Below are 15,182 nucleotides of genomic sequence, written 5' to 3'. Positions count from 1 at the left end.
TGAAGAAATTGAATTAGGTTAGGAATGTTGTATTATATGTATCTCTCTCTTCCAGCAGCTTTGGGGATGATTATATGGAAAACATCTTAGAATAAAATAACGCTTGGGATGTCTATTTGTAGACTTCCACAAAGAAGCAGGAAACAGTAAGAAAACTTTTAGGTGTTTCATAGGAGACACATAAACTTTTAACTAGAAATAATTTTAAGTGCCAATTAATGCTAATAGATTGATTTGCCCTTCTTACCTAAAGATTAATCTAAGAAAAGCTGTAGCTCTCTTTCTCTAAGCAGCAGCTCCAATAAGTTATAAAATTAATAACAGTTGCCTTAGAGGGCTTTAACTGCTCCATATTAACTTCTTGTAACCTTGTTATACATGAGATATGAAATCATCTAGCAGAGAAATTACTTCCTAAGCCATAAAATCAAGGCTATAACAATGTGCAAGAGCTGGATAAAATCATGTGCCTCTTGTCACAAGTGAGGAAGAAATGTCAACTATCATTTATTTTAAAAAGCAGAACATATAAAAGTATAAACACTGACTACTGTCTAAATGTAACAACATATCAGGTTTCAACCTCCCGCCTTTTTAAAGATTTTATTTGTCGAGAGAGAGAGAGAGAGAGAGAGAGAGAGAGAGAGAGAGAGGGCGCATGTGCGCGTGTGCAGAAGTAGGGGAAGTGGCAGGCAGGCAGAGGGAGAAGCAGGTTCCCCGCTGAGCAGGGAGCCTGACTCAGGGCTCAATCCCAAGACCCCAGGATCATGACCTGAGCTGAAGGCAGATGCTTTTTTTTTTTTTTTTTAAGATTTTATTTATTTATTTGAGAGAGAGAGAATGGGAGATAGAGAGCACGAGAGGGAAGAGGGTCAGAGGGAGAAGCAGACTCCCCGCCGAGCAGGGAGCCCAATGCGGGACTCAATCCCAGGACTCCAGGATCATGACCTGAGCCAAAGGCAGTCGCTTAACCAACTGAGCCACCCTGGTGTCCTTCTCCCGCCTTTAAAAAAAAAAAATTCATTAACTGGTCTGTGGTATAGTATAAAGAACCCTGGTATATGAATCAGAAAAGGTGGATTCTAGTCCCTATTCTGATACCAACTAGCTCTGAGACATTAGGGAAGTTATTTCCCCTGAATCTCAGCTGCCTTATCTCTAACATCAAAGGTTTGAGTTCAATGGCACCTAATTGCATTCTAGCATATAGGCTTCTTAATTTTGAATGTAAATATAAAGTAGCTAAGAGGGACTAATAGAATGAATGTCTAAATAGAATGGAAACAAAATAATTTACTCCTTCCAAAATTTTCTTTGGATTTTTGGGTTTTCCTCTTATTAAATGTATCCAGAGTCTAACCTCTTTCATTTTTTTAAAGATTTTATTTATTTATTTGAGAGAATGAGAGAGAGAGAGAGAGAGCATGAGAGGGGGTTGGGTCAGAGGGAGAAGCCGACTCCCCGCTGAGCAGGGAGCCTGACTCAGGGCTCCATCCCAGGACCCCAGGATCATGGCCTGAGCTGAAGGCAGATGCTTAACTGACTGAGGCACCCAGGCGCTCCCAGAGTCTCTAACTTTTCCTTTCTCTGAAAGTTACCTTTTTCCTTGTTTACCTTCTACTTTTAACATTTTGTTCAAAGACTCCTTTTTAAAAGAAAAGAAATTTCAATTGCCTTCCTTGTTATGCCGACATTGAAAGTGGTCAAATATGCATATATGTAATTAAACATTAATTCTCAAAATAATAGGTTCTTCCACTAGCCAGTTCTGAGATACAAACTCTTAAGAATGTTTATTTGGTGGGTGCCTGGGTGGCTCAGTTGGTTAGGTGACTGCCTTCTGCTTGGGTCATGATCCTGGAGTCCCGGGATCAAGAGTCCCTGCTCAGCGGGGAGTCAGCTTTTCCCTCTGACCCTCCCGCCTCTCATACTCTTTCATTCTCATTTTCTCTCTCAAAAAAATAAACAAAATCTAAAAAAAAAAAAAAAAATTTATTTGGTGAAGGAGTGAGATTTCAGTTAAATTAAGTCAGTGTTATCCTACCACTTATTTAGAAGTGGGGCAGATATAAATGTTTCAGCATAAAAGAAACAAAACAAACCACATGACTTCAGAGTAGATCAGAGTACAATTTCAACTGTTCCTACAAATTATTTTGAAAAAGGTATTTGTATCAACCATGTGGAAAACAGAACCACAGAACTGCATGATAAGCAGCATATAAGTATATTCCTCTTATCTGTCAATCCCTTCTCCATATATAGAATATACAGGGTCTTTTTATAGGGATATGGGGGGATTATGGCATTTATGCAGTCTCAATATAAGTATTATACTCCTTAACAAGATCATTGCGTCTCTTTACATAGATTGTGTAACAAGTCAGTCAATTCTTACTTAATACGGCCTTCAGTCTGTCTACCAACAGTCTGGCCATCTCCACAAACTGCCATCTCCACCACTTCCATTTCCTCTGCTTGCCAGCTGCTTTTCCTTAGCTCTCCTCAGCAGTAAGGAAAAATGTGAAGAAATTACCACTACTCCTAGAAAAGGTGTAACAAACACTTGCCACTGTCACTTGTGCTTAATACCTTTCCTATCCCAATAAATCAACATTTCTGTCAATGTTTCTTCAAACATGAAAATTTTACCTTTTGCACACATTTTCTTGAGGACATAACACAAACTAGAATAATTATTTCAAAGAAAAAAGGTTTAAATGCCTAATTAAACAATAACATATTTAATAAATTAGGACTCAGTTTAAATTCTTCCAGACTTTGGAAAAATCACTTAAGTGCTCTGTTTCCTCATTTGAAAACACAAGGTAACTGGCCTCATAGTCATTCAAGTCTCTTTGAATTCTAAATTCATGTGCTCTTTTGTAAATTGGCAGTCAATATTTTAAATGTATTATGATAAGTGAATATGTATTATTAATAAATCAACGCTGTACAGGGTCTTTTCATCTTATAAATATTAAGCACTATATAAAGTGGGGTAGATTTTAAGCTTCAGAAATCAGACAAAAGTAGGTATCAATAATTAGAAAAAAACTTTGTGGACTTAGAACTTTAAACTAGGATCTTATTTCCAAAAGCAGGAGGGAAAACTCTCCAGGCTGGGACAGTAATAGTATAATACTAAAGCAAAGGGTGCATGGTAGAAAGAAAGAGAAAACACCGGGACAGGGAAAGATTAGACAAATGAAAAATTTAAAAACAAATCTCTGTTCAGCAATGTATAGAAACCACTGCAGTTCCTTACACACGTATTAGAATGATGCAGTCATTTAGGCAACTGCATAAAAGCCTATGTACTGATGGGAGCACAGTTAACTTGGTAACTACTGTACTGCTGAAGAATTTATTCAAATTTTAAGATTTCAAATTTAAGATTTTCAAAAACAAGTCTCAAACAGGCACAAATTTGAACCTACTACATGGAGACATGGAGGTACGTTAAACACACTATCAAGAAAGTAGAAAATCAACAAATGGTTATTATATTGCAAAATGTGTAAATCACATCCTTCAGTTTAATATCAACACTTGACTACATTTAAAAGTAATTGTTTCTCTACATCAATAACATATGTAACTTTCTACTCTGCAAAATAAAGATAACCGTGATTTATTGGATGTTTCAGTTAATAAAAATTTTGCCTTATATTTCCTTTTAAAAAGCCAAGTAGCAAAGAAACAAGTGAATATTGTAGACTTTTGCTTTCTTTTAGAGACAATTTCTAGACTAGGTTTGCAAAGTCTTTTAGTCAAAGCTAATAGAGAACAACATTTCTGAATCTTTATGCCAAGTGATGCAACTGGAGAAGAGTAGAACGGAGAGAAGGGGAACAGTGGCTTGCAAAAAACAGTGTGGGCAAATCTCTGATATCTGATTTGAGAAGAATCTGATAGCTAGCTTTTTGGTAGTCTACACATGTACTGTACCTCTGTTGTAAATACTTGTTTGGGATGAAGGCGAAAGCAAGCATTAAAGATGGATAGTCCGTTCATCCTTCCAAATGCCACTATCTGGGTTAGTAAATATCACCTTACATACTAGTGCTTCTAGTTATAATTTTATTTAAAATGCCCTTAAGTGCCTCAATTTTAATGTGAGAAAACTGAAATATGAGAGCTAGAGCTTTTCCAGCAAGTGTATTTTATTATACTGAATCCTCCCTCTCTTTTTATCTGCCCGGATGTTTCTGGGCATCATATCCTATGTTCACATTATATTTCTTTACACAACTAGATATAGTTCTCTTCCTCTTCTTGCTCCTACAGAAAGAGAAATCTGATTGTACCTTCTATTATCAAGAATATAAAAATAGTTTCTAAATATGACATTTCTAAAGAAAAAAGGAAACTTGTGGAAGCATTACTAAATACAAGTCAAAACAGTATCAAATAGCAGGAAGTTTACATTGACCTCAATATCTTAAAGTATAAATACAAGAGTTCATTTGAGAAGTCATTTAATTTCTATCATCCTTAATTATAGGTAAAAATACATACAATTCTCTTGATTTACTTAAGTTACTTTTCTATGCTTTTATTGTAGTTCCCAGCTTTTACAAATGAAAGGAATAACCAGGATTGTGTAGAGTAAGACAACAGAAGGAACTCAAAACGTGTGAACAAACAAATGGAAAACAGCTGAGGTTAAGTATGAATTTCTCCCATTCATAATGTTCTACACAGCTTACTAGGTGATAACCTGCTCAAAAACTCCTCTATGGCTTCCCTCGGTACTTGTAATAATCTAACTTCTCCACAAGTCCTTAAAGGCCTTGCAGGATCAGGCCTTTGCTTTCCTTTCCAAATTTACCTTGATACGCTCTCCTTTCATCACTTATGGTTGTGGTCTCCCTCCCTATCTCCCATTTCCTTGAAAGCATGAAATTGTTTTCCACTTCAGGGTTTGCACACTCTCTACTGACTTCTCATTATTCCAATCTCAAATGCCCCCTTTTCAGAGAGATCTATGAACCTCAAATCAAAATTAGATTATTCTTTTTTTTTTTTAAAGACTTTCTTTATTGGAGGGGCGCCTGGGTGGCTCAGGTCATGATCCCCAGGGTCCTGGGATCGAGCCCCGCATCGGGCTCCCTGCTCCGCGGGAAGCCGGCTTCTCCCTCTCCTACTCCTCCTGCTGTGTTCTCTCTCTGTCAAATAAATAAATAAAATCTTAAAAAAAAAATATTTGGGAGAGAGAGTAACAGAACACAAGCAGGGAGAGTGGCAGAGGGAGAAGGAGCAGGGAGCCCCAAAGGGGGCTTGATCCCAGGACCCCAGGATCATGACCCGAGCCGAAGGCAGACACTTAACCAACTGAGCCACCCAGGCACGCCTAAATTAGGTTATTTTTTACAGCTTCCAGTTCTTTTCCTTTACAGTTGAAAATTGTGATCCTTGCCACATACCTGTGAGCTTACTTGATAAATACCTATTATCTTTACTACCTATTGTCTTTACTATGCGGTCATTAACCATGTGTTTTCTTTAACACTACAGAGGAAGTACCTGATTAATAACAATCTAAGTGAAAGAGATTAAAGAAAATAAGAACTTACAGTTATACCTAAAGAACTGACAGAATATAAACTGAAATAATGCTAAATATAATCAAAAATAGATTTTGTTTTGGGATGCCTGGGTGGCTCATTCGGCTAAGCATCTGCCTTTGGCTCAGGTCACGATGGCAGGGTCTCTGGATCAAGTCCGGCATTGGGCTCCTTGCTCAGAGGGGAGTGTGTTTCTCCCTCTGCCCGCCATTCCCCCTGCTTGTGCTCACTCACTCTCTCTGACAAATAAATACAATTAAAAAAAAGAAAAAAGATTTTGTTGTTTTGAACCAAGATTCACAACACTAATGTTCAATTTATGGCTTGGATCTTTTTGGAAACCATAATTACAAATTATATTTCTATTTACACTGCATTCTATGCATTAAAAAAACACCTTCTGAGAGATTTAAAATCCTTAAGAGAGGCAGTTAAATAAACAGACCATTAAGTTGAGTATAATTACCACATGTACAAATTAGTAATTAAAGATGTTTTACCTGGTTAATGCCCATTAACTGCAAAATAGCAAATCAATTTCCTGATCATAAAGCAGTAACACTATATTTTTATTTGTCAAGTTATATCATGAGCGTCCTTTGACAAGGCTGGAACATTCCTTATTTAAAGGGTTATTTGATGGTTGGCCAAAAAGAAAAAAAGTTAAATGTTTCCCAACTGAATAATTTGGGAGGCCATTTTAAAGAGCCTAGTACTCATGAATTATTTTGAAGAGGTAATTTTTCCTACAGGAAAAAATTGAACGTTCTTTTATGTTTGACTGAGGGCTTCTTTTGGGATAAAATGTGTGCCAATGAGAAGGATCTACATCTTGAAGCATTCATTAAGTGGTTCAGGCGTTTAAAGATTTATTTATTTATTAAGAGCGAAAGAGAGGAGGGAGGAAGGGCAGAGGAGGAGAAACTCAAGCAGACTCCCGGCAGAGCACAGCCCAGGACCCTGTGAAAATGGTTCAGGCATTAAAATAAATGATTTGCTCCTGTAATCCCCAGGTGCAGCATAGTGCAAAGGTAGCAATCAAATGCCCTAACAGCACTTTAAAAGAAGCAAATTTGTCTTTGAAGGTGACTTGCTTTGCCATCTAGTTAGGGTAGTCAACTGCAGCTGCAAAGACCTCAGGTGGTGGAGCCGATCCTCACTCAAAAGTAAAACTATCCAGTGACTGGAATACTCACATGCTAAGAAGTTCTTCCCTTTTCCACCTTTAGCATCAACATCAGGGAATATCAGCAAATGTCTTTTTGCTGTCTATCAGCTAACCATCTCCATACCTTCAGGACTTAGGAGAGGAGAATGTTGGCAATAATGGCGGCTATAAGTCTCTGAACTTTGATTTTTTTTCTGTATTACTCTCATCGCTTTCCAGTGCCATCATAGTAAGAAGCACAACTTCAGACTTAAAAGAACACGGAGCCGAGCTCTGTTTTTCACGTTAGTAGGAACCCTAAAAAACGAGTTACACGAGGGCGCCTGGGTGGCGCAGTCGGTTAAGCCATCTGCCTTTAGCTCAGGTCAGGATCCCAGGGTTCTGGGATTGAGCCCGGCATAGCACAGGGCTCCCTGCTCAGCGGGGAGCCTGTTTAGCCCTCTCCCTCTGCCTGCCCCTCCTCTTGCTTGTGCTGTCTCTAGCAAATAAATAAAATCTTAAAAAAAAATTACACATGTGATTAAAGATGTGCTGTTATAGCTGATTAGGCAATACTTACATTTCTATAAGCAAATAAGTTTATGCACACAGAATATTCCCAAAAAGGGACAAGGTAAGGTAGTAAGCAATGGTATAATGTTAGAGCAATTTGATCTCCTATTTCTAAAAAGAAGTGGGGGCATGTGGCTGGCTCAATTGGTGCAACATGCAACTCTTTATCTCAGGGTTGTAAATTCAAGCCCCACATTGGGTGTAGACATTACTTAAAAATAAAAAAAAAATAATAAACACATTTGGATTTACAATGGCTTTCAAAACCCCACAAGTAGCTAATAAGTTAACAAAAGGAAATAGTTCAGGAATTAATGCTATACATTTCTCAGAGTTGCTTCAGTTTATCAGCCATTTTATTAATTTCTTAGAGGTTTGGTTATGAGAACCCTCAGAAATCAATTTGCAGCAAAACAAAATATGAAAGAGTTTCTAGCAAGGGGGGAAATACACTATTTAGTTTTTTTGAACATAAATGTTTAGCTGTAACAGCTGAAGTAACAGTGTACTATATTTTTGTGTATAAAATTCTCATTTCAAGAGTCCTTTGGAATGCATGGTTTGAGGACTGGTACTGGTTGTTGATAAAGTTATTCTTTGGGAAAATGAGAAAAGCTACGGACAAGAGTAGTGGGCTTAATGATTTCAAAGGTTTGCCTTCTACTTGTTTGGACATTATGTCCTTCTATTTTTTTCTTTTTGTGAAAAAGAAAACATGTAAAAAATTTAAAAAATTGTAATAGGCACTAAGTTTAAAAATATGTTTTGAAGTGATTTCACTGGGCAAAACTTAAATTAGAAGCCTCTTACTGTTTTTCCCTTTTTGGGGGAATTTGGCCCTTAAAAAAAAAGTTTTAGTACTAAGCTCTGGAACTAGACATAAATGCAATCAAATCATAGCTGAATTACCTTCTAGATGCATGGCTTTAGACAACTTACTTCTCTGAGCCTCAATTTTTCATATCTGTAAACTTTGCAGAGTTGCTAGGAACATTAAATGAGGCAACATCTAAATTCCTGGCATACTAGGTTCAGAAAAAGATGTTATTTTACTTGGGAACAGGCAGGCACATATCTGATAATCTCTTTCTGAACCCTGGAAATCAATTCATCGAATCCTGATTGCCTTTTCACTCCTTTAAGGGAGGTCTCCCTCCCTCATGACCAATCCCTCCAACACATATTCTAGCTTGTTCCAATGCCTCTAGCATCTTCAAAGGCCCTGCCTAATCAATTACCCTGTTTCCCATATCCTTACAGCCTCTCCTGCTCTCCTGGCTCATATTTTCTGTTTATAAACATATTCAAGACTCTCCTCTTTTAAAAAAAAGTGAGTGTATTTATATCTAGATTCTAATTACCATCTCTGAGTGTCCTTCAGAAACAAACTTTTTTATTCTCACTCCCCACTCTTCCACAAGAGGTCCCAAATGAATTGTGATCTAACATTTATCATAAAACTGTTGACCCATTTAAGATTACCAATAACCTCTTAAAATTTCAAAGTGCAGGAGCACCTGGGTGGCTCAGTAGGTTAAATGTCTGCTTTCAGCTCAGGTCATGATCCCAGAATCCTGGGATCGAGCCCCGAGTCGGGCTCCCTGCTCAGCTGATGGTCTGCTTCTCCCTCTCCTTCTGCCCCTCACCCTACTCAGGCATGTGCTCTTGAGCACTCTGTCTCTCCCTAATAGATAAATAAAATCTTAAAAAAAATTTTTTTTCCAAAGTGCACTGGGTACTTAGTCTTCTATTTACACAATCACTTTGTGGCATTAAACACCACTGTCCTTTCTTTCCTTCTTGAAACTAATTTCCAATCTTGGTTTTTCTGGTGACCTCTTCAAAGGTTTTATTATTACTTTTACAAACTGACCTTTTGTCTTCCTCTTTTGTTTAACTCACCTAAACCCATGGATTTAACTACTACTTCCGTCTTTTGTTTTCCAGTCTTTTGATCTCAACTGTACCCATAGCTTTAACTACCTCTTACATACTAACAAGGCCTAAATCTAAAAACTTAAATCTCTAGCACAGACTTCTCCCTTAAGCTACAGACCCTATCTCCATCTGTATTCCCACTCTCCTCCCTTTTCCTCTTTATTCCTCTCAATCAAGGCCTCCTACGTAGCTCTCTCCACTCCCTCAGCCACATCTTTGCTCAACCACTTTTTATTTAACATTATAAATCACTCATTAATACCTATCACTCTTCTAATCCACACTCTACACTGCTGCCAGGTGATGTCACTTTCCCATTTAAATCTTTCAATGGACCTTACCGTCCCCTTGAATAAATTACTTTAGTATGTCATACATGATCCCCTCACCCTCTGCTTCCCAGTCTCTAGCCTTATTTCTGAGCACTTCCCTATTGATTCATTCTACTGAACATACTGTTCTTCAGTGAGAGACCTATTCTTTCTTCCCTCTATGCCTTTGTGCATACTGTTCCTTCTCCATTGGTTAAATCCCCTCCCCAACTCAATCACTTCCTCTACAAATAAATTAAACAACTTTTACTGTTTTTTTAAGCACTTTATTTTTTATTTCTTTCTGTATGGGGGGGAAAAAATCTCCCCTGAAGAATGCTCATGCTGACAGATTCAATCTCTTCAATGAAACTTTTTTTTAAATATCAAATCATGAAGCAAAATGTCTTTATGAATTCTAACAAAAAATTGAAAACAATTACCCTACAGGATTTACCTGAATGTCCTTAATGTATAATTTTAAAAAGTTCCCCTCACTCTTACTAACTTTACTGCCCTAAATCTTTATTAATACAAGTGTCGTTAAGGTCTTTTAAAAAGCTTTGAACAAAATGTAACCCAGTGTTTCAGTTATGAGCTTGCCAAAACCAGTTACCGAATAGCATTATTTTCTTGGTAATAACTGATGTGCAAAGAATAATTTTTACTGGGGCACCTGGGTGGCTCAGTTGTTAAGAGCCTGACTTCGGCTCAGGTCATGATCCCAGGGTCCTGGGACTGAACCCTGCATCGGGCTCCCTGCTCAGCGGGAAGCCTTCTTCTCCCTCTCCCACTCCCCCCTGCTTGTGTTCCTGCTCTATATCTCTCTCTGTCAAATAAATAAAATCTTTAAAAAAAAAAAAAAAAGAATAATTTTTACTTTTGGGGTTGGGATTGGCTAAGCTAGAAAGTAAAAAATTAAAATATCTAGGTCAGAGTTGGTAGATGGCATGTTTGGGAAAAGTTTATTAGAGGGATTATTTCAACTGATTTTTATTTATTTTTTTAAAGATTTTATTTATCTGAGGGAGAGATAGGGACAGAGAGTACAAGCTGGGAGGAGAGGGAGAAGCAGGCTCCCCGCTGGGCAGGGAGCCCGATGCGGGACTCTATCCCAGGACCCTGGGACCATGACCTGAGCCGAAGGCAGCTGCTTAACCGACTGAGCCACCCAGGGGCCGCCCCTCAATTGATTTTAACTTTAAAAACACATTTAAGAACAATCTAAATTCAGAAGCCAAACAAGTTTACTGCAATTGATAAAATGATAATGTCTTCTATTTTTGTTCCTGGAGGCACTCTTGCTCTACTTTGGGTTTGTTGAGGTTATAACGCAGATTTGCTTAAACCAAGTTAATGAGGTTATTTAAACCCTCTTTTTTCTTTATCCTGACCTACACTAAGCATATGCTTATTTTCTTAACCCTATTCTTTTAATGTGACTACATCTTAAAAATAAATGTTTAATAATCCAAGACAACCATAATGTTTGAATTTCTTCAGCAGTATGTATTTTTAAAAGTGAAAACCTTTAACACTATTGCCAATTCTAATACTACCTCCTTAGATACTATGAGAAGCTTCATGGGGGAAAATGGAAAATAAAGTCATAACTAAAATATTATTTGTGTCATAATGATTTCTGAAAGGCCACACAATCTAACAATACAACATAAGCTACATGTCTTTGCTTTTATACTTTAGAAAGTAAATTTTAGCAGTATTGCAGAAAGGGAAAAAAAGGAGCACAGGGAAAAATATAACCAAATGTAATCAGATTTCATCCAAATTCTCCTTGACTTTCTGTGTCACTTCATACCATTTAGCAGCTTCAATTCATTCCAAGTGCAAGATGATACATATCCACTGCCTCCATCAGAAAGATGGTGTGTGGTCATCAATGAGGTAATGCCTGTAATATATTTTGAAGCTCTAGCACAAAGACACCTTAAATACAAAACACTTTCTCAACAAATCTGAGGATTTTCACATAAAAAAGGGGTTAAAGATAGTTTACAAATGAATCTGTTAATAAACTATAACACTGACTGGTTCTTTTCCTTAGTATTTCAGAAGAGGTCGGATAAAACTTATCAACTGGTGACACAGATAATTACACTGTGATAAACGCTATGAAAATACAGAGTGCCACATGAGAACTAGGTGGGGGTAGGAGGTGTTTTCACTTGTTATCTCCTTTAATCTTAATAATACTTTTCTCAGGTTACCATCCTTTAATACTTGGGGAAATCAAGGCTTCAGGTTTAACTCAGTTAATTTGTCCAAGTTCACACAACTTATTAAATGAGAGCAAAGGATACACGTTTAACTTAAAGACTATGTCAACTCTTTCAAGATTTTGCTAATATCTGCATGGCTAGATATTTGATGCTCGTTCTCCCCTTCTCAGTGACGTTTACCTTAACCACACTATCTGATAGGTCGAACTTCCTCCTTTGATTCCCTCCTGCCTGTCACCACTTTTTCTTTAGAAGTATTGATCACTTTCTAAATATTAGATATTTTTAAAATTTTGCATATTGTTTGTGGTCCTCTGCTAGGTGGCAAGCTCTAGGAAGCTAAGGATCTTTGCTTGTTTACAGATGTACCCCCCAAAAATCTAAAATAGTAACTGACACCCAGTCAACATTGACCCAATTTTCCCTTACCACTTTTCACCTTTAACTGTATGTGTAAAGAACTTGCGTAACCATTCTCCCTTTTAATTCTAGGGAAAACAAAACAATCTATTTCTGAGACAAATTAACATCAAAGTAATATCTGAATTTAGTCTAAAATTCTGTTTAAAAATTAGGGTAATAACCATTAAAAAATTCTAGCCAGAACAAAAAGCGATGAAGACACATGTTAAACTGAAATGTGAAGAATGCAAATGACAAAAAGATCAATACTTAAAAGAGTGCCTGCTCACTTTCTGTGATGCTTTAGAGGCTGAATTTATGGCACAGAATGCCATAATGGGAATTAAAGTACCCTAAAGCAGTGGTTCCCAAAACTTAGGAATTTCAAAAATCAGTTATATTTTAAAAAGATGGAGTGACAGAGTTGCCAAATTTTAATTTTGCCATAAAGGAATATTAAAAACTAAATACAATCTACTATCACTAATTCCATCAGAACACATCAACAAAAAAACAATTTCACTATGAAGGGTAGTGATTTTATTGAATAAATTTAGATTCACATATACCTCGTTATATTTAAGATCTAAATATAAAAAAGCAATACTTTAAAAAGCTGTATCAGAATCTTTACAACTTCAGGATAGAAAAGACTTCCTTTAAAGAGAAAAAGCACAATCATAAAATACAGACTAGGAGCACCTAGCTAGCTCAGTCAGTAGAGCATGCGACTCTTGGTCTTGGGGTTATGAGTTCAAGCCCCACCTGGGTGTAGAGATTACTTAAATCTTAAAAAGAAAGAAAGAAAGAAAGAAAAAATATATTTGACTTTAAAACTAAGAACTTTAAGTCATAAAAAAACACCATATTTAAAGTGAAAAGCCATGCTAAAGACTAGAAGGTATTTGTAAAGGCTACCAAGCCTTGTTATCCAGAATACATAAAAAGCATTTAGAAATCAGTAAGATAAACAATCCCATTAAAAAAACCCAACAACAAATAAGCAATTCACAGAAAAGGAACATGAATGCCCAGAAATATAAATGAAAGTGTTCTCAATTATAAGACTAACTGGGGACATGCAAATGAAAATTCCAATGAGGTACCACACTTCACATACTCCTCAACATGGCAAACCTTAAGAAGTCTAATAAAGTATTTGAAAGGTGTGAAAATAGATCCCCTCAACCATTACTGAAACACGTGAGAGTAAATAAGGTCAGATATTTATAAACAGGACTTAACACAAAGTATATTTGTATTGCTTTTTTTTTTTTTTAAGATTTCGTTTTTATTCATTTGAGAGAGACACAGAGCACAAGCAGGGGGAGAGGCAGAGGGAGAGGGAGAAGCAGACTCCCTGCTGAGCAGGGAGCAGGATGAGGGACTCAATCCCCACCAGAGCTGAAGGCAGACGCTTAACCGACTGAGCCACCTAGGCACCCTGTATTGCTTTAATATAGAAGAAGATTTTAAAGAACGCAACCACTGTGTAAGAGAGAAGACTGCATTTTTTTTTTTTTTTGGTCCAAACTTTACTGAAAATAGTTCTTTATTTCAGAAACTCATTCATCAACAACAGTGCCACCATCGGTATTTGAACAGCCAATTCAACACATCTGTTTTAATTTGCATCAGTAGGGGCGCCTGAGGGCTTAGTCCGGTAAGCGTCTGCCTTTGGCTTAGGTCATGATCTCGGGGTCCTGGGATCTAGCCTGCTCAGCAAGAAGTCGGCTTCTCCCTCTCCATCTGCACAACTCCCCCCAACTTGTGCGCGCGCACTCTTGCACTCTCTCATATGAATAAATAAAATCTTAAATAATAATTTGCATCAGTAGCTTACCCTATTCATGATGATACTAAACACTGGTGCAAAGTATTTGACTTCTGTTTCTTCCAGCAGTGCTTCCTGGATTTTAATGTGCACACAATTCACCTGGGAGTCTTCTTAAAATTCAGCATGAGTCAGTAGGGCAGGTCCTGAGGTTCTGATTTCTAACAAGCTCCCTGAATTCTGATTTTACTAGTCTACTATCACACTTGGTAGCAAGATTAGAGTGTGGTTTGGTCTGAGCATCTACACAGTGAAATACATTACTCTTAGTTCTTATATTTTAGTAGGAGCATTACTTTAAAATACAATGTAAATTTAAGTTTTAATTTTATTATAAGTTTGTAAGTTCATTAAGTTTCAAATGAGCTGATTATTTCGAATTTCATTTTAGGGCAGAATTGGAAAAGTTATAAAATATTTCTATAAAAAATGGGATATAGGCTCAAGAACCACTGCCCTAGAGGAAGTCTTGCACATGTACCTAAGTAAACATATACAAGAATATTCCCCACAGTGCTTAATAAGCAATTGGAAAAAACCAAAATGATCAACAGAAATCTGATAGTCACATAATGGAACACATACCATTATCAGAGTAAAAATAAACTAGAATTACCTGAATAAACATAGATAAATCTTGGCAAATAGACTTTAGAAAGCAGGCTACAGATACAAACATATTTAAATAGTCTTAAAATAATCAAAGAAAAACTATATAATGTTCAAAGACATAAAGGCATGTAGTTATGTATAAACACATGGATAGGAAGGATGCAGTCTATTTTTTTGGTTAGTGGCTGGGAGTAGGGGAAAGAGGAAATAGGATTTAAGAGTTTTCGAAGTACAAAGGAAGCTTCATTTTGTTTTGTAGTTTTATTTCTTCAATTGAGTAATGGGTGCATGAATATTCATTATATTGTATGTTGCCAATACTTATATTGCTGTATTCTCATTTCATCTGAATTAGAAAAACTATTGGGTCCAAACAACTGTTTGGAAAACACTGCTCCAAAGCAAAGGATTCAGGACTAGAAGTCAGAAAACCCAGGTTCTACTTCTTACAAATTATGTAGCTTTAGGCAATTCAAAGAATTAACTTCTCTGGGCTTTATCTCTAAAAATGTCATAAACCATCACTTTTCCTCCCCAACTCACAAGGCTAGGGTT

General features: G+C 36.9%; 1 protein-coding gene across 4 annotated transcripts in view; it reads right to left on the bottom strand.

Moving 5' to 3' along the window:
- The window catches only part of ABHD17B (abhydrolase domain containing 17B, depalmitoylase), a 48,628-nt gene that overhangs the window by 31,081 nt on the left and 2,365 nt on the right, over window positions 1-15,182 (bottom strand). The window lies entirely within an intron of this gene.

Source organism: Zalophus californianus, chromosome 13, assembly GCF_009762305.2.
Source record: "Zalophus californianus isolate mZalCal1 chromosome 13, mZalCal1.pri.v2, whole genome shotgun sequence".
NCBI classification, from domain to species: Eukaryota; Metazoa; Chordata; class Mammalia; order Carnivora; family Otariidae; genus Zalophus; species Zalophus californianus.
This window is presented reverse-complemented; position numbering and strand designations above follow the sequence as displayed.